Source organism: Vombatus ursinus, unplaced genomic scaffold, assembly GCF_900497805.2.
Source record: "Vombatus ursinus unplaced genomic scaffold, bare-nosed wombat genome assembly UNPS02014924.1, whole genome shotgun sequence".
In the NCBI taxonomy this organism is placed as follows: domain Eukaryota; kingdom Metazoa; phylum Chordata; class Mammalia; order Diprotodontia; family Vombatidae; genus Vombatus; species Vombatus ursinus.
Window position 1 is genome coordinate 5,161,130 of NW_020954702.1, and position 24,097 is coordinate 5,185,226.

Below are 24,097 nucleotides of genomic sequence, written 5' to 3' on the forward strand. Positions count from 1 at the left end.
TTCTAGGACCCAATCTCCTGTAAGATTTAATTGGTAACAATGAACTGGTTTTGGACATAATTCCAGTCGACTCCATTTAATCTTTCCTTATTTCTTCCTCAGAATACAGTAACCTTGGCCTCAAGGTCCTTGCTCCATCAGAGTGCCCTATATACCTTGGAGAAATAACTCAGGTCCTCCTCAAATAGCAAGCTTCCTTTCTTCTGGAATCATTTGGACAACTCCTTCCCAGAAGGGATTTGGAGGACCAAGTGGTGATACTGTTGGAAGGTACCTTACTTTCTAATAGAATTGGGGGGGGGCGGTGAAACTGTTAATATATGACTATGGTCTGGGATTTCTACCCTAGTTATTCCTCTGCAGGCTAGGCCAGATACTGGAACTAAGACCCTACTCTGCACCTGCAGTATGAGACACATGGCTGTCTTCTTTCTTAGTTTCTTCCTTTCTTAGTACACTGCCCAGGACCTTGGAGAGCCACCCCAGTTCATAGGTCCCCTTTCTCAGTTCACTCTGGATCTATGACCCAGAACTGGGTGACAAAGCCAGCAGTTCACAACTGTCTCCATTGCAGTGCCCCAGTATGGGTCTGGGACCTCATCGTGTCCTGGTGCACAGTCCTCCCTGGGAGCAGGAGGGCGCACAGGTATACTCCTGGCCTAACCCTAACCCCCGTATCTTCAGACCTCCCTGTCTGTTGCACTGTGTTGAAGTGGGTTGGACAAATGACTCACTGTGACTTTTTCTAGATTTCTCTGTCAGGAGGAAGATAACATGCTTTCTATATGTCCTCTGATTTAGGGGGTCCTCCTTTTAAAGATATTTTTCTTCAAAATGTTGCTGCTTTTGTATAAATTATTTTAGTAGTTCTACTCATTTCACTCTGCATCATTTCATAATACCCAAGATTGTCTGAAATCATTTATTTTATCGCTTCTTATGATGAAATAATATTCCATGACATTAATGCAACACAATTTGTTTAGGTATTCCCCAACTGTCGAAGAGATAATCTAAGGCACCCCTTTAGGTTCCGGTTCTTTTCTTCCTCTCTCCTTCACCCCTGACCCCCTCCCACCCCCACTTTTAATCATTCATTTAGAATCAGTAAGTTTGTTTCCTTATGACCTGGTCATATTCTCCTTCTCAAAGATCACACAAGTGAAGTAACTCTGGCTGGGTTCTCTCACACAGTCAAAATACAGGATCATATATTTAGAGTTAGAAGGGACCTTAGAGACCATGGAATCTAATCCCCTCATATTACAGCTAATAAAACTGAGGTCCACAGAATAACTGATTTGCCCTGTGCCACAAAGCTAAGTGTCTAAAAGAATATTCATAAGTCCAGTAGTGAGAAATATTGTTTATGTCTACTGAGAATTTTTAAAAAGCTCTAAAATTTGGGGCGGCTAGGCTGCGCAGTGAATAGAGCTCTGGCCTTGGAGTCAGGAGGACCTGAGTTCAAATCCAGCCTCAGACACTTAACACTTACTGTGTGACCTTGGGCAAGTCATTTAACCCCAACTGCCTCATCAAAAAAAAAAAAAAAAAAGCTCTAAAATTGCAAGAAAAGTTAGAAGAGAAAGAATGATCCTCCTGAATACAAGTCAGTGAAGTAGTTAGCAAAGGGCATGATGACTGAATCTTATTTCCTAAAGACCGTTACAAACAACATGTTATATAATAAAAGGTGACTAATTCTCTTGTAAACCTTTCTAGTCCTATGATTTCAGAGTAAGTCTATCTGAACTAAAATTCTCCTAAATTCAACTCATCTTCATCCTCAGGAAAAAAAAAAAGTTTAGACAACACTGTCAGCAGCAATAAGGGTTTCTGCAATATTAAATGATACTCATTACTCACCTGCTCACTATGACTCTGTCTTACAAGAACAAATAACAATGAAACAATTATATGATACAACCTTCTCAGCCTTCTAATTAGGGTCAGTTTTGTAACTAGAATTCTTATGCACATCTACTATGTTTCATAATCACAATGCAAGTAACTTCTTTGATAATAAAATCTTTTATTTTATAATGCTTCTCTTTGCAGAGTTTAAAATTCTATGCAAACTTTATCTCAATAACCTCCTCAACCTCCTTTAGTAATTTTGTTCATTATATAAGGGATGGGGAGGGAAGGACAGGAAATCTTAACCCCATTTTATTAAGTAAGTCACTTAAGATCAAACTCAGGACTTTTGTTCCCTGGTCCAGTTCTCTAAAAATGATACCTTCAACTAAGTGAAATTTAGATTGTTCCCTTAATGATAATAATAATTTGAATTTAAATGTTTTCCTCACAACAACTCTGAGATTAAATAATACTATTCTTTTTATAGATGAGAAAACTAATATTCAGATATGGTAAATATCTAATCCTAGGTTACACAGCTAATAAATCCCCTAGGTCATACCAGAACTCTCCCTGATGCCAAGACCAACATACTCTTATCTTCAGTTAAATGTTCATAGAAGAAATGAGAAAATACACTTCCCTCTCCTATTTGTGGATGGGGACTATGGGTATTGAACAACATATATTCTGTCAGACTGGGTTGATGTGTTGGTTAGCTTTGCTGAATTTCTTTTTCTCCTTTTTGTATCTTACAAGAGATGACTCACTGGTTAAGTGAAGGGGAAAAAATATAGTCAGAATTTATGGTGATAAAAACCAAAAGATATCAAGACAATTTTTTTTCCAAGAAAAAAAATTTTAATAATAGTATCTATGTTATATTCAGCGTATAAGCAAATAGTTCATGCTGATGGACTCTGATACTAGCTTTGTGACTTCTGGGGCAGAACTTTCTGATCTATAAAATTAGGAGAATAGATTAAATCTAGACCAAATCACTTTTTTAACATTTTTTTTTCTCAATTACATGTAAACAAAAACTTTTTGAGCTCCTGGGGCAGCTAGGTGGTGCACTGGATAGAGCTCCGGCCTTGAAGTCAGAGGACCTGAGCTCAAATCTGACCTTAGATACTTGACACTTACTAGTTGTGTGACCCTGGGTAAGTCACTTAAACCCAACTGCCTCACCAAGAAAAGAAAAAAATTTTGAGTTCCTATGCCCAAAGGGCTATAAAAATGTACATACCCTTAGATCCAGCAATACCACTTCTAGGGCTATATCCCAAAGAGATCATAAAAATGGGGAAAAGACCCACACGTACTAAAATATTTATAGCAGCTCTTTTTGTGGCGGCAAAGAATGGGAAATTGAGGGGATACTCATCAATTGGGGAATGGCTGAACAAGCTGTGGTATATGAATGTAATGGGATACTATTGTGCTATAAGAAGTGATAAAGGGGCAGCTAGGTGGCGCAGTGGATAGAGCACCAGCCCTGAAGTCAGGAGGACCTGAGTTCAAATCCAGCCTCAGACCAAACACTCGACACTTACTAGCTGTGTGACCCTGGTCAAGTCATTTAACCCCAACTGCCTTAAAAAAAAAAAAAGAAGTGATGAGTAAGCGGACTTCGGAAAAACCTGAAAGGACTTAAATGAATTAATGCTGAGTGAAATGAGTGGAACAGGAGAACATTGTACACAGTAAAAGCCACATTGTGTGATAACTGACTTCGATAGACTTAGGTCTCAGCAATACAAGCAAAACACTCATGACAGAAAATGCTATCCACAACCAAAGAAAGAACTATGGAATTTGAATACAGATCGAAGCATACTAATTGCTCTCTTTTTTTTGTTTTTTTTTGTTTCTTCTTTTTCATGGTTCCTCCCACTTGTTCTAATTCTTCTTTAGAACATGACTAATGGGAAAAAATGTTTAATAAGAATGCATATGTAAGGCCTATATCAGATTACACGCCATCTTGGGGAGAGGTTAGGGGAGGGAGGAGGAGAAAAATTTAAAACTCAAAAGCTTATGGAAGTGAATGTTGAACACTAAAAATAAATACATTAATTTAAAAAATTTTTTGAGTTCCAAATTCTCTCCCTCCCTCCCTTCCACCCCTCTTGAGAAGGTAAGCAATTTGATATAGATTATACAATGGCAGTCTTGCAAAACATTTCCATATTAGCCATATTTCAAAAGAAAACACAGATAACCAAGAATAATAAAGTTTAGAAAGTATGTTCCTATTATCATTCAGACTCCATCAGTTCTTTCTCTGGAAGTGGAAGCATTTTTCACCATAAGTCCTTTAGAACTGTCTTGGATTATTGTATTACTAAGAATAGCTAAGTTATTCACAGTTGACCATCATACAATATTATTGCTACTGTGTACAATGTTCTCCTGATCTGCTCATTTCACTTTGCATCAGTTCATGTAAGTGTTCCCAGGTTTTTTCTGAAAGTATCCTAATCATCATTTGTACAGTACAATAGTATTTCATCATAATTACATACTATAACTTGTTCAGCTATTCCCTAACTGATGGGCATCCCCTCAATTTCCAATTCTTTGCTACCACAAAAAAAGAGCTGCTATAAATACTTTTTACAAAGGGCTCCTTTTCCTTTTTCTTTTATCTCTTTGGGGGTACAGACCCAGAAGTGATATTGCTGGATAAAAGGATATACATAGTTTTCTAGCCCTTTAGACATAGTTTCAAATTGCTTTTCAGAATGGTTGGATCAGTTCACAACTCCACCAATAGCGCATTAGTAATAATAGCTATTATTCTATGTCCCCACCAATATTTGTCATTTCCCTTTTCTATTAGCCAATCTGATAGGTGTGAGGTAGTACCTCAGAGTTGTTTTAATTTGCATTTCTCTAATCAATAGTGATTTAGAGCATTTTTAAATGACTACAGATAGCTTTGATTTCTTCTTTTGAAAACTGCCTTCCAAAAGTGCTTTCCAGTTTTCCTAGCAATTTTTGTCAGATAGTTATTTCTTGTCCCAAAATCTTCGATCTTTGGATTTGTCAAATACTACATTACTATGGTCACTCACTACTGTATACCTAATCTATTTCACTGATCCACCACTCTATTTCTTAGACAGTACCAGATTATTTTGATGATTAAGAGTCCCTTGGACAGTAAGGAGATCAAATCAGTAAATACTTAAAGAAATTAATTCAGGCTATTTACTGGAAGGTCAAATACTAAAGCTGAAGCTTAAATATGTTGACCACAAAATGAGAAGATGGGACTCACTGGAAAACCCCCTGATGTTGGGAAAGATAGAAGGCAAAAGGAAAAGGAGATGGTAGAGGATAAATGGATAGATAATGTCTTGGAAACAGTGAATATGAACTTGAACATACTTCAAGAGATAGTGGAGCACAGAAAGGTCTGGCATGCTATGGTCCATGGGGTCACAAAGAGTCAGACATGACTTAACAAATAAACAACAAAAGCTATTTAATACAGTTTGAGATCTGGTACTGTTATGCTACCTTCCTTCCCATTTTTTTTTTCATTTATTCCCTTGAAATTCTTGATCTTCTGTTCTTCCAGATGAATTTTGTTATTATTTTTTCTAGCTTGATAAAATTTTGGGGGGGATTTGGTATGGCACTAAATAAGTAAATTAATTTAGGCAGAACTGTCACTTACATTGACTCAGACTACCCAAGACCAATTAATATTTCTCCAATTGTTCAGATCTGACTTTATTTGTATGAAGAGCGTTTTATAATTGTGTTCATATGGTTTCTGGGTTTATCTTGGCAGCTAGACTCCCAAGTATTTCATATTGTCTACAGTTATTTTAAATGGAATTTCTCTTTCCATCTCTTCCTGCTGGACTATGCTGGTAACATATAGGAAAGCTGATGATTTATGTGGGTTTATTTTATATACTGCAACTTTGCTAAAGTTGTTAATCATTTTAACTAGTTTTTAGTTGATTCTCTGGGATTCTTTAAATATACTATCATACTGTCTGGAAAGAGTAATACCTTTGTTATTTCATTGCCTATTCTAATTCTTTTCTTTTCTTTTTCTTCCCTTATTGCTATAGCTAGAATTTCTAGTATAATACTGAATAATAGTGGTAATAATGGGCATCCTTGCTTCACCTCTAATCTTATTGAGAAGGCTTATACCTGTTATAAATACTTGCAGCAAGTTTTAGATAAATACTATTTATAATTTTAAGGAATGTTTCATTTTTTCCTGTGCTTTCTAGAGTTTTTAATAGGCATGCATGTTGTATTTTGTCAAAAGCTATTGAGACAGTCATATAATTTCTGCTGGATATGATTGATATTGATATTAATATGGTTAGCTATGTAGATACTTTAACCAATATTGAACTATATAAGGAACTATTCCTTATTTAAATTATGTATTTCTTATATAAATTCCACCTGGTCATAGTGTATGATCTTTGTGATATATTGCTACAATCTAGTTTTTTATTTTAAATTTCTGCATCAATATTCATTTTTTAAATTTATATTTTTTTTCCAATTTCATGAAAAACAATTTTTAACATTAGTTTTTTAAAAATTTTTATTACTAAACTCTTTCCCTTCTTCCTTCACCTCTCTCCTCCCTGAGATAGCAAGCAATTTGACAGATTATACAATGGCAGTCAAGCAAAAGATATTTCCATATTAATCATGTTGTGAAAGAAAACATACCTTCCCCCCCAAAAAAGGAAAAAAAATAGCATGCTTCAATCTGCATTCGGACTCCACTAGTTCTTTCTCTGGAGACAGACAGCATTTTTCAAAATAAGTCCTTCACAACTGTCATAAATCTTTTTATTGCTGAAAACAGCTAAGTAATTCACAGTTGATCATCATGCAACACTGCTGCTACCACATACAGTGTTCTCTTAATTTCACTTTGCATCAGTTCATGTTGCATCAGTATTCACTAGGAAATTGGATAGTTTTCTTTCTGTTTTTGCTCTTCCTAGATTATCAGCAGCATATCTGTGTGATAAAAGAAATTTGGTAGGACTCCTTCTTTGACCATTTTCCCAGAAAGTTTATATAGCATTGGAATTAATTGTTCTTTAAATGTTTGATAGAATTTACTTGTAAATTCATACATTTGGTCTTAGGGACATTTTCTTAGGGAGCTCATTGATCACTTGTTCAATTTTTTTTTCTAAGATAGGGTTATTTATTTCCTTTTCTGTTAATCTGGGTGATTTCATTTAGATTTTCAGATTTATTGGCATATAATTGGGCAAAATAATTCCTAATAATTATTTTAATTTCACCTTCATTGGTAGTGAATTCAATCTTTTCATTTTTGATACTGATAATCTGGTTTTCTTCTTTCTTTTATTCTTAATAAAAATAACCAATGGTTTCTCTATTTTATTGGGGGGTTTTTTTTTCATAAAACCAGTTCCTAGGTTTTATAGTTCAATGGTTTTGTTGCTTTCAATTTTATTAATCTCTCTTTTGATTTTCAGGATTTCTAATTTGGTGTTTCATTAGAAAATTTTAATTTTTCTAGTTTTTTTTAATTACAAATCCAATTTATTGATCTGCTCTTTCTCTCTTTCATTGATATAAGTGTTTAGAGATACAAATTTCCCCTAAGTACTGCTTTGGCTACATCCTATAAATTTTGTTTTGTTGTCTCATTGCTGTCATTCTCTTTAATGAAATTATGGATTGTTTCCATTTGTTCCTTGACCAACTCATTCTTTAGAATAAATTATTTTGTTTCCAATTAATTTTTTGTTTTTTTTGGCGAGGCAATTGGGTTAAGCGACTTGCCAAGAATCACACAGCTAGTAAGTGTTATGTGTCTGAGGCCAGATTTGAACTCAGGTCCTCCTGACTCCAGGGCTGATGGTCTATCCACTGTGCCACCTACCTGCTCCCCAATTAATTTTTAATCTATGTTTCCATGATCCTTTACAAATATAATTTCTATTACATTATGGCTTGAAATGGATGAAATTTGATATTTTTGCTTTTCTGCATTTGTGAAGTTTTGATGCCCTAATATACGGTCAATTCTGTGAAGATGCCATATACACAGTTGAGAAAAAGGTACACTTCTTCCTATTTCCATTCAATTTTCTCCAGAGGTCTATCATATCGAACTTTTCTAAAATTCTATTTATCTCCTTAGTTTCTTATTAATTTTGTGGTTAGATTTATCTAGATCTGAGAGGGAAAAGTTGAGGTTCCCCATCAGTATAGTTTTACTGTGTATTTTCTCCTGTAATTCATTTAACTTTCCTTTAAAAATGGATGTGGTGCACATATGTTTAGTATTGATATTATTTCATTGTCTGTGCTTTGTTGTTGTTGTCCAGGTTTTTTAGTCATGTCCGACTCTTCATGACCCCATTTGGGATTTTCTTGGCAGAAATACTGTAGTGGGTTGCCATTTCCTTCTCCAGCTCATTTTACAGATGAGAAAACTGAGGCAAATAGTGTTAAGTGACTTACCAGTCATGCAACTGGTAACACAAATAGTGTCTGAGACCAGATTTGAACTCACAAAGAGGAGTTTTCCTGATTCAAGGTCCAGTACTCTAACCTCTGCATCACCTAGCTGCCCCATTGTCTATGGTACCTTTCGGCAAACTCTAGTTTCCTTGCTTATGTTCTTTAACTAGGTCTATTTTTTGTTTTTGCTTTGTCTGAGATCATGATTGCTATCCCTTTTTCTGAAATTTACCTCAGCTGAAGCGTAATAGATTCTGCTCCAGAGCCTCTTATTTTTACTCTGTGTGTATCTCTCTGTTTCAAGGGTGTTTCTTGCAAACAACATTCTGTTTTATTATGGTTTCCAATCTATTCTGCTATTTGCTTCCACTTTATGGGTGAATTCACCCCATTCACATTGATAGCTTTGATTACTAACTCTGCATTTCCCTCCATCCTATTTTTCCCCTATTTATCCTTCTCTCTCTCTGTTTCTGTCTCTGTCTCTCTTGCTCTCTATCTCTCACCCTATCCATCCTCAAAAGTCTGTTTTACTTCTGACTACCACCTCCCTTAATCTATCAGCCCCCTTTTCCCTTCTCTTATCCTCCCCTTCCCTCCTACTTTCCTGTAGAGTAAGATAGATTTCTATATCCAACTGAATGTGTATGTTATTCCATCTTTAAGCTAATTCCAATGACAGTAAAGTTTAAGCATTGTCTGCCACCACTTATCTTTCCCCCCATTGTAAAAGTTCTTCCTTTCACATCTCTTTTATGTATGACCTCCATTCTTCCTCTCTTCTCCTAGTGCTTCCCTTTTTTTCACCCCTTCATTTTTCATGTCCTTATAGTCAATTCACACCCATACCCTCTCTGTCTACCTATGCTTCTTCTAACTACCCTAATAATGACAACGGTCTTAGGAATTATAAATATCATCTTCCCACACAGAAATATAAACATTTTAAGCTTGTTGATTCCCTTATGATTTCTCTTTCATATTTACCTCTTGAATCTTGTAGTTAAAAGTCAAATTTTCTATTCAGCTCTGGTCTTTTCATCAGGAATGCTTAAAAGTCCTCAATTTCATTGAATATTCATTTTCCCCCTAAAGGATTATACTCGGTTTTGCTGGGTAGGTTATTCTCAGTTGCAATCCTAGCTTCTTTGCCCTCCTATCATATTCTAAGCCCTCCTCAATCTATTTTACAGGTCAGCTGGTTTTCCAATGAGATACGTTCACATTTTCTTCGATTCTTTCATTCTTCCGATTTTGTTTTATTCTTTCTTGGTGTCTCATGGATTCATTAACTTCCACTAATCCAATTCTAATTTTTAAGGAATTATTTTCTTCAGTGAGCTTTTGTACTTCTTTTTCCACTTGTCCAACTTTGTGTTCTTCTCTTCGGTGGATGGTCTTTCTTTTATCAAGCTGTTGACTCTTTTTTCATCATTTTCTACATCACTCTCATTTCTTTTCCCAATGTTTCCTCTCTCTCTTATTTGATTTTTTAAAATCTTTTTTGAGGTTTTTCATGAAATTCTTATTGTGTTTGTATCTACCTCACATTTTTCTTTGAGACTATGCTTGTAGCTGCTTTGATATCATTGTCGTCTTCTGGGTTAGTGGCTTTGATCTTCCCTGTCACCATAATAACTTATGGAACTCAGGTTTCTTTTTTGTGGTTTGTTCATTTTTCCAGCCTACTTACTGACTTTTAACTTTATCTTAAAGTTGTGTTCTTACCCTAGGGTGGAAGAGACAATGTCCCAAGCTTCAGACCCTTCATGCTGCTGTTTTCAGAGCTAGCTCTGGAGGTCTGTAGGTTTTTGGTGCTTCCAAGGTGTTGTGATCTAAGGAGAGGGGTGGTCCCTGCTCTCCTGGACTGTGCTCCAGTCTTTATCCAGGAAGGGGCCTTGTTCCCCTATAGCCATCAGTACTAGCACTGCTGCAGGCCCTGGGACTATAACTAGGGCCCCCACTCTCCTGCAATCACAACTGCTAGTGCTCACCTCTGTCTTAGAATTGATAACAAGATTCCTACTCCCCCCTGAGTGACCACAAGCACTCCTCTCTGCCTTGGCACAACTAGGGCCACTGATCCCCTGTGGCTGCAAGTGCTATCATTCCTTTTGGCCCTGAGGCTGCGACCCAGAACTGTGTATGGGCAATGCAACAGGACCCTGATGCCAGCACTGGCAAAGGGTACCCTGTTATCTCCTTCCAAAGAGTTGTCTGACAGTACCATGACCCCAACTGTGTAGGGGCTGAGAACTGCCCCCGCTGCTGCTGCCACCAATGCAGCCATTGCTGGCAGTGCAGGTTGAGGACATACAGGCAATGTCCCTCATGATTTAAGAGACTACAAAATATTTTTGTCCCATTGTCTTTCTAGACCTTGTTTGGTAGGGGATGTAGTAACATACTAGGAATTATCTGTCATTCAAGTGGAAAGGAAGAAAAGAGGAGGAAAAAATTATGGAAGATCCAGAGAAAAGGGGGGAAAGTATGGATCTACTATTTTACTAAATTAATGCAACAAAATGTGGAAGGGTTTAAGGCAGGAAAAGGAACATGAGCTCATAGTTTTGTTTTGTTTTTTCACTCAGAGGGTACAGGGGAACAAGGGAATCTTAGTGTTACAATAAGAAGTCTTTCCCAATCCCTCTTTATTCTAATGCCTTCCTTCTGCTAATTATTTTTTATGGTAATGTATATAGTTTGTTTGAACATACATGTTTTCTTGTTGTCTCTTCTATTAGAGATTGTTAGTTCCTTGAGGACAGGGGCTATCTTTTGCCTTTTTTTGTATCCCTAGCACTTAGCACAGTGCCTGGCATATAGCAAACACTTAATAAATGCCTAATAACTGATAATAGGATTAAGGGACTTTCGGTTCCAATTGAGCACACAGAGGGTGTTCAAAAGGAAACATGTCAAAGCTAATAGATAAACACCATACTTTAGCTATTTTTCTGGCTCCACTGTAAAGAAGTTTAATGTTAAGGATAACTGTACCTTCGCTAAAGTAGGAAGCGAAGCAGTAAAGATGGAGAAGGAAAAGTTGCAGAGATCTTACATTTGGTTCAAAAAAGTAACTCTACATGCACAAGATGAAAAAGGTTGCTATGAGTCAGTGTGATAATGAAGTCTTAGGCTACATTAATTAGCTGTCTTGGTCAAACAACAACTGAAATACTGTGATCAGTTTGAGGCACTAGATGCTGGGAAATTAACCAATAAAGTAGAAAATTTCCAGAAAGGATGAACAAGATAGTGGTCTTGAGATCATGTTTTATGATAATTGGTTAAAGGAATGAAGAAGAGAAAACTTAGCAAGGAAATAATATAACAGTTGTGTTCAAGTCTGGGAATGGCTGTGGATAATGAATTAGATATGTTCTGTTTGGCCCAGAGAGCAGAACCAATAGCAGTGGGTAGAAGGTACAAAGAGATAAATTTTGGCTCAATGCAAGAAAAAAATTTCCTAACAATTAGCTCTATCCAAAAGTAGAATGGAGGGGCTGCTAGGTGGCGCAGTGGATAGAGAACTGGCCCTGGACTCAGGAGGACCTGAGTTCAAATCTGGGCTCAGACACATAACACTTACTAGCTGTGTGACCCTGGGCAAGTCACTTAACCTCATTGCCTAACCAAAAACAAACAAACAAACAAACAAAAGTAGAATGGATCTTCAAGTAAAGGTTTGTATCCTATAGAAAGGACTCTTGTATAATAAAAGAGTTGGGAGATTCTCTGATTCTGTGGATGAGACAGGTATCTATGTTTTCAGTGTAATGTACATGCAAAGAACAAACAGTTGATTAGGTTTTCATTCACAATCTTTTATTTGTGTGCTATACACATAAAGTCTAATGAACCAATATTAAATGCTTATGTCATGAAGTGTGAAAATTGCTCAGAATCCTGAGGACCCTAGCTAAAGAACAGGGAGTTGTAAGCTCTAACTGAAATTGACACAATCCCCACAATTCCTACTGCCAGGCATCATTCTTCCGTGTCATATTTATAAAACTACCCAAAAACTAAGTTAAATATTCATTAGGCACTAGTCACTAGAAATACAGAGATGAGACAGACAGACAGTTCCTTAAGGAACTTGTGTGCTACTGTAAGCCCAAACTAAAAAACCATAGGAAAATAGCTACAATAAAAAGTAAGATCAAGTAATCTATAAGTAAATCTGTGACAGTAATAAAAAATCAAGAAAAGAGATATAAAACTATCCACATTTAAGCTAAACACACCTAGTTTTCAATATTTAAAAAGTACACGTATGGACACACATACACACCACTTGAACTTCAAACACCTCTTTCTTACTAAGTCTGAATTAATGTGTCGTAAGTGATAACAGGATATCAGTGAAACTTTTTAGCTGTTCTAAATGGTCACTTTTTGTGGCAATGCCATTAGACAGCTAGGAAATATTTACTGTAGTTTTCAACAACTGAATTACTCTATATACATCTCCCCTCAATTCAGTTCAATTATGGAATTAATGATGATGGTGGGAGACCAGTTACAAAAGTCCTCTTAGCAACTAGTATAGTACTATATGAAGGGGGAAAAAAATACTTGGTCTCATGTGGGAAAGACCTGGTTAAAGTGAAGCATAAGGTTCAAAATGTCTTCCCCTCTATGAAAATAAATTCAAAGCAACCAAGGTATGTGTTATCAAAGTCAAAGGATCATAATAGATCTAGAGTTACCAGGGTCCTTAAAGATCATCTTATCCAGTCTCATGAACCCATTATTTCATAGATATGGAACTTACAGCCCAGAAAAGTCAGATCACTTGCCCAAGGTCACACAGTTTTAAATGGAAGAGATGGGATTTGAACCCAGATGCTATGATTAATTTCAGTGCTCTTTTCACTATACAAATATAGATACATTATATTTTAAAGCCATTTCTGGTGATTCTAGTGTTCATAAACCAATTTAACAATTACATATCATTCAGAAGAATATGAAGAAAAAAACAAGCGATAATTCTTTTGTTACTTCTTTGAGCAACTCTGGTAAAAGTCTAGTGAGAAAAACCATTGCACCCACATTTGCTGAAACAATATAGTCCATGTAATTTCATTTAAGTACATTATTTTCTCATCTCACAAGTATGGATCATCAAGAAGACCATATAAAGAGCCCATTGGATAATAAGGAAATATTTTAAGAATTCTTCTATTTACTGATCCTCTAAAAATAAAAGAAAAAGTAGTCCCTCATGATAAGACAAAAAAAAAAGAAAATAGGCAATAGAAAAAGAGGAAACAGCAAGCAATTTGAAAAAAGCTTAGTTTTTGAATGATTTACATTCCAATTTTCACATCAACCTGGTTGCCTATGACTATTTTTATCAGTAGAAATCACAAGTAACTTATTAATTCATTATCTAATAAAACACAAGTATAGCAAGCTCTTATCTAGAATGGTAGGGGAAACAGGAAGATCAAGTTAATATTAATATTCTGGTTAAGAAGTAGTTATCACATGTATTACATATGAATATATTTAAATGTATACATACATATTTACAAAAACCATATTCAGAGTATTCATTTTCAAATAAGAATATAAAAATACACTTACTACTAAGTACTACTGACAAAATTTTCTTTGATAATTCACAAGGTACCTTAGTGCTTAGACATTCCTTAATATTTGTCATCAATATAAACATCAATTATCATTTTAGAATACTGTAGATGCAGAAGGCATAGAGACAAAACCAAATCTGTGCTGGCCATTTTACATAGCCCAGAAGTTGCTTGTTTTTCATTAATTCCTTGATAAATTATTTATTTGTCTCTCTCTCATATGAGTAAATATACAAAGAAAAATCTATTATTTAAGTTTTTGACTAGTCCGCATTTTAGCTAAATGATTTTACTGTGCTAAATAGTATAGTATTTTAAAATTTAACCCAAGCTTCTATCTCTTTTTTAAAAATCAACACCAACAAATATTTATTGAGCATCTACCATATGAAAAATCTGATGGAAGAAATTCAGGGAGGAAAATGAACTTAAAACAAAGGAAATTCAGTTCCCATTACTTACCAAGGCACAAAATTTAGTAAGGTCAACAGTAACACTTCTTACGTTTTCCAACCTTAGAGGCCTGAAAGTAAAAATATATATATATATACAAATGTACACTGAATGACCGGGAAAGTATGTATATATTAATAAAATATAAGCATTAGGCAAGATTAACTTTAAAGATTAAAAAAAGGCCAAGTAAACTGGTAAGTATAAGCTAACGTGGTTTCTTATAAAATATAGTACCAATGACACAATAAATACAGCACAAACACAACTGTGAACAATCTAGGGTCTTCCAGTACTATCTAGTCATTTCAAAAGTACTTTCTGGTATTACAGAAAGGTATTTTAGAAAGGGAAAAAAAGGTGATTCTAGAAAAGGCATGGTCATCAACTTGGAGGAGCTTAGACTCCAGTTTCCACACAACTGAAAAATATAGTTAAATAGCAGTCAAATATTTATAATGTCAAGCACACATTTTTGTGTATATATATCAAAGACTATACATAATTTCTCTCTTTGTACCCCCTTAAAGTATCTTTCAAAAATGTTCAATGCTTGACATCTATGCTATAGGGGGAATATAAAGACTAGTGCAGTTTTCCCCTACATTTCTTTGCTTATTCAATGAAAGCCTCCTCAAAGAAATTACAAACTCTGGACTGGGACCTGAAGAATGAGATGGCAAACAGCTTGGCTTAAACAGAATGAGAGGCTAGTCTCACACAACAAGACAGCAAATGCATTCAGGAAAACAGATTAAAGGGCTGTAGTGCAAATGATATTTTGCCAGTAAAAATACTTCCTCGGGGAAATTAATTATTTCTGTGAATAGAAGTATCCAAGTAAGACAGAAAGCATACAAGGTGGTCTTTTGTTTCTTCTATATAAAAATAATGTGGTATATTGGGATAAGCTTCAAGTTAGAATGCCTATCTTTTAAGAACTTTATCACCTGTGAACTTATGAATCTGTGAGCCTCAACTTAACTAATCTACAAAACTAGAGTAAGAGTACTTTGTACTACCTACTTAATAAGAATACATCAATTGTGTATCATAAAATATTATCAAAATGGTATCAAGCAAAAATTTTTTTTTATTTCCCCAAAATCTTTCATGTTGGTGACCCCTTTATCATAGCTCTGAATACTATCTGGAAAGGACAGAATTCATCAGTGGCTAAACTCTTTCTTCTCTCTGCTTACTCTCTTCCATTATCCATTTTGTTTAAAACATAAATGTTCATTTAAATGATTATTTTTAATTTTTCCAATATCTACTTTTCAGAGTGATTCACCAAAAAGAATACACACTGAAGCACACCCAGGCTGTGATCCAGTCCAGACCAAGAGGGTCTGGAACTCTGATTCACTGTTGTAGGGAATTCCTGGTAGAGAAACTCTATCAAAGCAGATCAGCAACTGCTCAACTGCATCAACAGATGGTTCCACTGAGACATTAAGTGATTGCGTAGGGTCACAGAGCCACTATATGTCCTAGGTCTCCCTGACTCTGAGGCCACCCCTCTTTACACTGTGCAGGCCACCTCTGGCTGCCTCTAGAAACCTTCACTTTATGATAAGCATATTTACCATTTTAAGATACAAATCATGGCTTATTTGCCAAGTAACATTAATCTAAAAGGACAACCTGTTACTTAATCTCCAGGAAAGACAAGATTGAATTTATTCAATTCAAATTACTGCAGCAAGTATTTAAGTACCTATTATCTATGGCCTAGGCACCATGGGGAAAAAAACACAAAAATAATAAATGAAAAAGCATTTATTAAAAGCTTACTATGTGCCAACGAATCAGTATCTGCCCTTAAGGAACTGACAGTCTATTATAGTGCAATGATAGGAATGCAAATAATTAAATATAAAATATCTACAAATAAATATGATGTGATTTAGGGACACATTATTAGTTTAGGGGGATAAGCCTCCTTTGAAGTGACATTTGACCTGAACCCCAAAGAAAGCTAGGAATTCTAAAAGGGAGTATATCCCAGGCAAGAAGCACAATCTGCGAAGTCTGAAAGATGGAATATCCTATAAAATGGGCATAACCAGTAGGCCAATTTGTCTGGAACTTTTGTTGTTGCTGTTATCCAGTTGTTTCAGTCATGTCCAACTCTTTGTGACCCCATTTGAGGTTTTCTTGGCAGGGATATTGCAGTGGTTTGCACTTCCCTCTCCACTCATTTTACAGATGAAGCATAAGTGACTTGCCCAGGGTCACACAGCCAGTAAGTGTCTGAGGCCAGGTTTGAATCAAGAGGATGTCTTCCTGACTCCAGCCGAGCACTCTATCCACTGCGCCCCCTAGCTGCCGCCTTGTCTAGAACTAGAATATATTAAAGGAAGCAGTGGTCAACAGGCCTGAAAAGAAGGGCTGGGGTCAGAATGCAAATGGATTTAAATGCTAAGAGAGGAGTTGTATCTTCCGTACAGGCTTTGCGCAGTCACTGTTGCATAGAGGAGCAATGTGGTCAGACATGTAATTTAGGAATAACATTCTGGCAACTACGTGGAAGACATACTGAGGAAGACAGACTTGAGTCAAGGAGAACAATTAGGGGGCTACTGTAATAGTGGCAAGAGAGGATGAGGTTCTCAACTACAGTGATAGTAATGTGAGTGGAGAGTAGGGGACAGAAGCGAGCAATGTTGTAGAGGAATAGACTTGGAAAATGAATTGGATACGTGGATGTCACCTAGGTTGCCATCCTAGGTGACTGGATCAATAGAAAAAGGAGAAGTTAGTCAGAGAGGCAGATTTGGGAATGGAGGGGGAAACAGAAGGGTAGAGTAATAAGTTCTATTTCGGACTAGTTGATTTGAGATGATTATGGCAAACCTAGTTGGTAACATCCAGTAGGAAGCTAGTAATGTGGTGCTGGAACTCAGCAGGGAAACTATGGTTGAATATATAACTCTAAGGGTCACCTGCACACGTACAGATAGGTTGATGGCTTTCCTTTCTAGAGCTCTCTAAGATTTACAAAGCTTTTTCTTCATAACATGAAGAATACAGTAGAATTTTTATCATTTTGTTGTTAAAGCTAGTAGTATCAAACACTATTAGAGGGGAATGGGGAAATTTAGCTAAAGTGTCCTGGAAAAAGTATGTTTCAAGCTCAGTTTTAAAGTAAGACTTGGAAAAGGAGAGGGAGAAGAATATTGAGAAGATGGGGAGGGAATAGTATGAACAAAGTGTCATGCTTAGTTGGCTGCAGCAGGCTAGAATTCATTGTGAAAGAATTAATTAAATTGATGAGTTTGGGGCTGGAAGAGGATGAAATTATCAGTAAATTAATGAATACTGGGTAGTATGAATGAAAACAGCTTTAAAAGTTATTTTAGGGAGCAGCAAGGTGGCGCAGTAGATAGAGCACGGGCCCTGAAGTCAGGAAGACTTGGTTTCAAATTCGGCCTCACACACATGACACTTACTAGCTGTGTGACCCTGGGCAAGTCACTTAATGCCAACTGCCTAAAAAAAAAAAGAAATAAAGAAAAGTCACTTTACCTCTTTTTGTCTCAGTTTCTTCATCTGTTAAAATAAGGATGATAATATTTTCAAGGTTATAGTCCCTTGCTTCCCACTCCAGGTGTCTGGCTTTGGATAAAACACTAAAGCCTTTTCTGGGTCTCAGTTTTCCCAGTGGGGATCAGAATAGTTCAAGGGAACTAAGGTTTTTCAAATGTTCACAACTCTACATGAGTCTATGAATTTTAATTTCATCAGTTTAAAATAAAGTACTTTCAAAGAGCAAGTGTCATATTCAGTTCCAGGAAGTTACTTTTAGCCAAATTTCCCCTTTCCCCTCCAATAGTATTTGGTACCCCTAGCTATAAAAACAAAAATAATTATTAGTAGTATTTTATATTACAAGTTCCCAGATAATGAGACCTTATCTTTTATTTTTCTTATATATATAGCACCTAATATATACTAATTACATACAGTGGGCACTTCCCATTTAGTAAATGCAGCTGACTAACAACAGCAAAAATCATGTAGTAATCCACTAACTAAACATTTCTAATAAGAATGATTTCATCCCCTTACAATCTCCTCATAGTAAAATTTCGCTGACCCACTATTTTCCCCCAATTTTATGAGGTTTCAAAACTGATCCTGAAAATATGTTTATCCATCACCTAGTACTGCCAGTCTTTAATGGTAAGGTAAAGATAAATGGAACCAGTGAAAAGAACATTAGCTACTATATGAAAAGAAGTATCGTGGGAGGGAGTGAAAAAGAAAAGGAACAGAAATGAAGAATAAGTTAAAAGGAGGGGAGGGGGGAGAGTGAAACGGCAAACAGCTCCATCTCTAATTCCAGGGCAGTTATTAGACAAATAGAGACTGACTACTCGCCAAGCATAGTGCTGGAAGTACCAAGAGAAGAATTCCAGATGGGTAAGAAGAAAAAGGAAACAAACTTTAGGATGAGAATCTCAGAGGGAAATACTGTAGCAAAAAAAAAAAAAAGAAAAAGAACTAACAGACTTTTGGAATACAAACCAAATTTGAGAGGCTCTGAATAGTGTACTTTTTCCCTCATATTTTTTTTGGGGGGGGGGGGTCTAGATCTGTGATTTCTTCAGTATAGGGAGCTCTGAGTGAGGTAACGTCTACCACTGTTCTACAAGCTAAAGCCTGTGGTACTGAGAACTTAAGAACCTTCACCTGTATCATACAGCCCATCGGTGCATGCGGCAGAGGCAAAACTTAAATAGATATCTGTCATCCTGACTCTGAGGCGGGCTCTCTATGCACTGACTATTATGCAATAATTTTACTTTTCACAGAAGTTAACTCTTTGCAAAGTGCCAAAAAATTTTTTAATCTAGTTCAAGCAAAAGACCATCTCAGAAACCAAAATCAACTAATCAACAAGTATTTCTTGTGAGTCTGCAGACACTGTTCCAAGTGTTAAGGGGATATCAAAAGGTAAAAAGAATGTAATTAGTTTCCTTTAAAGAATTAGCTGGATTAGGGTTTTTTTTTAAATGACAATTCACAAGAGGAAATTTAAATACTACATTTTAAGAACATATCTATTACACAGTGACCTCTATGTGATATTTAACTCCTTTAATACTTCTTTTGCTATCTGTCACACTTTACTGTTTCTCTTTTTTCTCCTATGCCTTCTTTCTTCCTCTAATAATAGATAAGGTCCTTCTAGTTCCCTCTCTTCTAAAAACTTAATTCACTACCATAGTTTGAGCAATCATTTCTATGCAGATGCCTTTTAAACTCAAGCCCTGAACTCTTATTTCAAACCTCTATTTTCTAAAATTTTTCCTTTTGAAACTAAAATATCCTGTTTCTAAATCAATCACAAAGATTCATTATTAAGAACCTGCTCTGTGCCTGGCACTGTGCTAGGCATTAGGAATAAAAAGACAAAACATGAAAAAATCCGTGCTCTTAAGGAGCTTATGTTAACTCGGAGAGATAACATACGTATATAAATATATACAAAATAAGGACAAGGTAGTTATGGAAAGGCAGATATAACAGTTTAAGTGAAATAAAGGTTTTGTCTAAAAGGTGGTGCCTGAGTGGCCCTACCCATTGCACCAGGATTAAACTTGTTATTTCCACCAGCTATCCTCCCAGGCCACCTCACCGTTTGCCTGCTGCCACTGATCTACTTCTCCCCAATTAGACCAGTACTTAACACCTGACCTGAAACTTTCATTTCTATCCCCAGATGTTCCTGAACCCATGCTCCCTCCCTGGGGATGTTTCTCTACTCATCTTCAGAGCTCCCACTATAAGGCCCTGTGCAGTTGATTGGTGACTAAGTGTATACAAACTAGTACTTAGCCCACCATTTCTACTGGCTGGTCCTAAACATCAGATGATTCTTCAGTTTCATATCCCATCCAGCCATCCACCCTGGCTGTCTGATTTTCTGCCTGCCTTCTCCCCCTTCCCCCACTTTTTCACTTTCTGTAACATCCCTTCCCTGCTGACCTGGGCCTCCGAAGTGCTATCAACTTCTATTAGAATGTAAACTAGAAGGACTTTGCCTTTTTTTAAATCTTTGCATCCTCAGAACTGAGCAGAGTGTCTGGCATACAGTAAATGCTTAATAAATGCTTTTCTTTCTTTCATTCATTCTTGAAAGAAGTAAAGGGTTCTAAGAGGTGGAAGTAAAGAATAGTATCACAAAAAACCAGAAGAGGAAAGTACCTAGGAGGACAGAATGGTTAACAGTATCAAACACAGTAAAGCAGTCAAGAAGGGTGAAAACTGAGAATACATCAGATTGGCAATTAAGAGATTGTTGGCAATTTTTGTGAGAATATTTTAATTTGAGTGATAATGGAGGAAAGCACATTGACAAAAGAATATAATACATTTGTTATCTTTTTTTTCCAGGTCACATAAGCTCAAAATCTCAGAATCACTTTGAATTTCTCCCTATATCGAGATGTAGTGGAAAGAACATTTGACTAAGAATCAGAAAACTTGGTTTTTAGTCTTGGCTCTATCATTTACTATTCAAGTGCACTGGGGTAGAGTGAATCCTTGCTTACCTCACAGGGTTGTTGCGATCAAGAGATAATATGAACTACAAAAGGCTATACAAAAGGTTTTTTTTTAAATTAACACTATTATCTTTGTATACAAAACATAATGTAAGTGCCCAAAGGTACTTTGATACTAAAGTATCAAATCTATTAAATGAGATAATATTTAGCACAATGACTGGCACACAACAGGTATTATTGTGACAAATCACACTGACTACAGTACTTTTGCTTCTTTGCCTCTGCTGAAGTTCTAGAGAAGTACATTAGTAAATTCTTTAAAAGATGTGTTAATTACTCAGATAATTACCAGTAAGACTACAGTTACACTAGGGCTTCCCTCAGAATTCATGTCCTGGGAATATCTTCTAGAAGATCAGATTACTTTCTTGAAATTTGAATAAATTCATTTGGATCATCTCTGAGCTAGGCCAACCTCATTCAAAATTCTGCTCTGTAGTAAAGATTGATACTGTGAATTCATAAAACTTTAATTTTTCAGGGTTTTAATGAAAGTAGTAGTATCCCAACTAAATTCACTGAAGTGGTCTTAGGCTGTTAAGAATCAAGCTAAGCCTATAGAAAGGTCAGAAGTTCAAAAGAAAGTTGAAAATTTCTATAGGAAAATAAGGTATTAAACAAAGCGAAGCTTCAATTAAGAGGGAGATTTTGACTTGAGGGATATTTTTAATTAGGTATTGATATGTAAAAAATCATGGCAAAGGAAAATTTTTTAAATTGCCTATATATATTCAAATCTGAGACAACTAAACAGAAAAAATAGGAAATGTGATAACTCTGTACTAATCAGTGACTCAAAAACTAGTGGATAAAGACCTTCATCTAGAAAACCTAGTGAATCAATGAATTACAAAGATTTTTTTCTCTTCTTTCAGTCAATAAAGTGTAAATAACAAGATCTGGAAAATATCAGAAATTGCCCTTTTCTCTAAGCTGTGTTTATACATTTTGCAGCAATTACTGCAGTTGGTTAAAACATTAAGCAGCAGCCTCAAGAATTCTGCTCTAAGAGATATGCTGAGGTAAACAAAGTATAACTATCGATTCAACATTTCAATTAACTGCTTCCTTTCTCAATCATCTCCTCATTCTCGGTCTAGGCCTGAGGCACTCACTGTAAACCAAAGCTAATAGGCAAAACCCTTTAAGATTCTAATTCCAACTGTCACTGACTCACTGTAATACCTGAAAGGAGTCACTGGGCCCTTCATGGCTTCAGAGTAAAATCCAGTTATCTAAAACAATGAGATATTAACAGAGGAATTGAGTAACTAAAAAAATACTTTGAAATACAGATATATAATTATATCATAGTCAAAATTACCCTCAATGCCAAACCCCTTGAGTATTCCCAATTTACCTCTATATCTGGAAGGCTGTACTCACTTGAGAGATGGTAGGGAGAAAAGCCTCAGATAATTTCAGGGACAATAGGTATTATAAATTAAAGCCATTAAAAGGTTCTATCTAAGGTATACAAGTTCTATCTCTGTGCATTTTAAGAAGTGAAATATAAATGAAGAAATCATTGTTTAAAATGAATTGTTTAACAAAAGGTTTGACTCACTCCATCCTTTACCAGATTTCCTCATAACGTGTGTTTATGCATCCCATTAGCTATGAGCTAGAAATGTGATCTGGTCTAGATAGAAAGAGGGAGAAAGAAAGAGAAAAGAGAAAGAAGAGATAGGGAGGAAGAGAAAAAAAGAAAAAGAGAGGAAGGAAGGGAGGGAGAAAGAGAGAGAGAAGAAGAAAGAGGAGAGAAGAGAGATTTGAGAGAAAATATTTTACTTAGAGCTTACCATGTGCTAAACAAGGTGCTAAGCACTCTGGGGATATAAATAAAATAAAATGGGGGCAGCTAGGTGGCGCAGTAGACAGAGCTCCGGCCTTGGAGTCAGGAGGACCTCAGTTCAAATCCGGTCTCAGACACTTGAAACTTACTGTGTGACCCTGGGCCAGTCACTTAACCCTAACTGCCTTAACAAAAGAAAAAAAAAAAAAAAAAGATAAATAAAATAAAACAAGACAAGACTGTTCCTACCCATAAGGAGCTTACATTCTAATAGGGGAAGGCAAAACAGAGACCTAAAAGGGGAGGGTAGAAGGGAGGAGAATTATCAATGTATAAAAATTTGGGAACATAGTGTTAAGCTAGAAAAGCAACTAAAAATTAATTAAACAGTAACTTCAATAAGCAGCTCGGTGGCACCATGGTTCATAGTGCACTGGTCCTGGAGTCAGGAAGATCTAAATTCAAATCCAGTCTCAGGCACTGTGTCTGTGCGATTCTGGGCAAGTCGTTTAACCTCTGTGTGCCTCAGTTGACTCATCTGTAAAATGGAGATGATAACAGAACCTACCTATCAGGGTGTTTGTGAGGATCAAATTAGATGGTATTTGCAAAGTCCTTAGAACAGTGCCTGGCATATAGTTAAGCAGTATACAAATGTTTATTCTCTTCCCTCCACCCTACCCCAATCCAGAATAGGAGATTATAAAATAAACAAGGGAAAAAAATCAGCATTTATATATATTAATAACAAAATCTAGCAGAAAGATATAGAAAAAGAAAGTCCATCTAAATAATTATAGAATACAAGCATACTCATTTTTTTGAGCTTTACTTCATTGTGCTTCGCAGAAATTATGCTTTTTATAAATTGAAGGTTTGTGGCAACCCCATGTCAAGCAAATCTATCAGCACCACTTTTCCAGCAGCATGTGGTCACATCATGTCTCTGTGTCACATTTTGATAATTCTTGTGATATTTCAAATTTTTTCATTATTATTATATCTATTATAGTGATCTGTGATCAGTGTTCTTTGATGTTACTATTATAACTGTTTTGGGGTGCAATAAACCAGGCCCACATAAGATGGTGAACTTAATCGATAAATGTTGTGTTTTCTCACTACTCCATTAATTGGTATTCCCCCTCTCTTTCCCTCTCCTCATTCCCTATTTCCTCAGACACAACAATATTGAAATTAGGCCAATTAATAATCCTACACTGGCCTCTAAGTGTAAAAGTGAAAGGAAGAATCAATTGATGCAGCAAATTTCATTGCTGTCTGGCCACAGCCACCCCAGCCTT

The 24,097-nt window shown here is 36.0% G+C and overlaps 1 protein-coding gene and 1 pseudogene across 3 annotated transcripts in view; both read right to left on the reverse strand.

The window, feature by feature from the left end:
* LOC114029275 overlaps nucleotides 1-10,651 on the reverse strand; it is a 59,446-nt pseudogene extending 48,795 nt beyond the window's left edge.
* AGPAT3 (1-acylglycerol-3-phosphate O-acyltransferase 3) overlaps nucleotides 1-24,097 on the reverse strand; it is a 163,590-nt gene that overhangs the window by 95,145 nt on the left and 44,348 nt on the right. For 2 of the 3 annotated variants that reach the window (XM_027843613.1, XM_027843614.1), the window contains one exon: nucleotides 14,430-14,490. The exons of the other annotated variant lie outside the window; for it this stretch is intronic. The gene's annotated coding sequence lies outside the window, so the exon portion shown is untranslated. The remainder of the gene's footprint in view (nucleotides 1-14,429; nucleotides 14,491-24,097) is intronic. 3 annotated transcript variants of the gene reach the window in all.